Consider the following 2,543-nt stretch of genomic DNA (forward strand, 5'->3'; position numbering starts at 1 on the left):
TCAGGGCTGTGAAAAAGTTTGTGCCCTGAACATCATAGTTAGGTTGGCCCCTGGTGTAGACACGGGGACACTTGGAGCTCCCATTGACCTAGTTACCACCTTGGAGAGGTGGATTCACTCCACCAAAGGAAAACCCCCTTCCCTTGCTGTAGGAAGTGTCTATGCTATCCTGCTACAGAGGCAGCTGCAGTAGCACCTGTAGTGTAGGCACAGCCATAGGAAGAGACAGCCCCTTCTCTAGAGTGTACCAACTCCTGGCCACTCTGACCAGCTGTGCAACTGTCTGTCTCTTGGAGGAGAGAGTCCAGAAGAACAGTCTTTGTTATTAAGGGGGTTCTTCTGGGGGAAGAAGGGTTTTGTGCTAGTTTAACTAAAGCAGTGTAAAAAAGGAATTGAGCTAAAATGGTGCAACTCTGACTATAGACAAGGCCTGAGTTTCTGCACATGCTCACACATAGAGATACCTGTGGGGAAGGGCCTCTCAGAAGAAAACCCTTTCTGCCTCTCCCCCACACCTGGTCCCATGAGTCAGCAATCAGTCCCAGGGAGCTACATTGTCCTGCAGGGTCCTTGGATGAGCAGGTCAAAAGAAGGAGCACTTGTTCAAGGGAATGCCTGTGCCTTTCAGTTGATGCCCATGGGAATTGTCCTGGGCAGGTACTTCTGTGCTTGGGCTAATCCAAATGCCGGCATCTCATGGCACTGCAGGCTGGGTAACATGTCCTTCTGCACTCCAGCATCTGCCCAGGTGCAGTGCTGAAACCTCCAGCGGGTCTCTGGCTAATCTCATGTGGAACAACTGTGCTTTGTTAAAAGGAGGACACCCCCAGGAGCTTCCCCAGGAATGTAAGGTGAACTTTGTTTTTAAAGTTGTAGGTCCATCCCTTAAACCCTGTCTGCACAACTGCAGCTGGGCCAGGAGACCAATTTACAACATTGTTGTCTCCTGGGTTGGCAACCATATGACTTCATTTTGTGGGACCCAAAGCTTTGGACATGTTGAAGGCTTCAGCATGCTGCAGAGATGCTGTTAAAACAGAGCTGGGGTTTCTCTACACTTCAAGTCTCTGGGGCCCCAAAGTGGTGATGTGTAGTGTGGAGGGGGACTTAAGCCCCGATCTTGCAAGGGCATTAACATGTGAGTTGTCCCAGGAAGTTAATGGGACTCGTCATGTGTATAAGTCCTTGCAGGTCCAGGGTCTTAATTGCTGAAAGGAAGAGAGTTGTAGTTATTTTAACAGGAGTTACTGATGTCACCTGATTCTTGTCTTCTTACAGCTTGAGCTCGCATGAGAGGTGCAAAAGAACATTTGCCTGCTAAACACTTGCAGCTCCCATCCCTTCAGGATACCCATCCACAATTTGCAGCAGAGGTCCAGAGGAGGCCAAATCTAGAGTTCAATGCCCACAAACTGTGATCTGGCATCTCAAGGCAGCTGCGTTTAGTGAGAGTTTTTCATGTGGATTCTATCATCACTGTTGTTAGATTATTCCCTTTGAGCCCTGTGCTTCATCATGCCCCAGAAAATAACCTCCCTATTGTTTGCAAGAACAGTTAGGGTGTATTCTCTGTTACTATGGGGAACTGTCATTCAAGAGGAGACAGAATGCATCTTCTCCCTATAGGGCAAACAGTCAGGGCTATCTACATTCACATATCTGGCATGCATCCAGTGCTTACTTTGTGCCAGAACTTGCCAGGGCTGAGCCGCGGCACTTCTAGGCCTGGCAGTTCATAGCCCCAGGACCTCTGGGCTTGCTGCATGAGTTATGAATGTGAAAAAATTGCTCTTTCATTACAAATTAAGCACTGCATGCATGCATCCATCCAGGCTGAGACATTGGTGCCTATCACCTTAGCATCCAGCTTACAGACCATTGTTAGACATTAACAATGCGTTTGCTATTGCAAATATTCTAGCAGGTCTGAAACCGTGGACACTGAAATGGCGATTAAGATGGAGACATCTAATTGGCTGGGTGACAGGTGTAGCACTTAGGAACCCTCATAGCTGTAGAGATGGGTCTGTGTCTCACAGCTAGTTTTCAGCCCTCTTAGGTGACTCTTGATTTAAATGGACAAACTGTCAGCTTTTCAAATCAGCTCCCTGTGTTTAAAAACAGCCTCTCCTCTGCAACGTGCTGTGTGTTGTAAAGGGAGCGACCAACTTCATCAGTTGACAAGGGCGGACCAAGAAGCTTAAGCTGCAGGAGCAAAAATGTGGGGTAAATGTTCAGAAGACATTCACAACTAGCGTATAGATGCAACTCTGCCACAGAACCCACTGCCATGAGGGGAGGTGAAGTTGACATTGCTGGAGTAATTCATGGGCAGACCCATCTCTCCGGGATAGCACAGGATTGAGGCCACCAACGGGGGCACAGCACTGGGAGGACACAGTGGATAACCCAGCAGAGAGGGCTCTTCCAACCCGGCTGATGCTACAGATGACTGCTTAGGACAAGTTAATCAAAGACAGAAATCTACCACATGCAGTAAAACAAGAAGGCGACCTGGTAAATAAGGTAACTGTGCACATGCA

Source organism: Malaclemys terrapin, chromosome 12, assembly GCF_027887155.1.
Source record: "Malaclemys terrapin pileata isolate rMalTer1 chromosome 12, rMalTer1.hap1, whole genome shotgun sequence".
NCBI classification, from domain to species: Eukaryota; Metazoa; Chordata; order Testudines; family Emydidae; genus Malaclemys; species Malaclemys terrapin.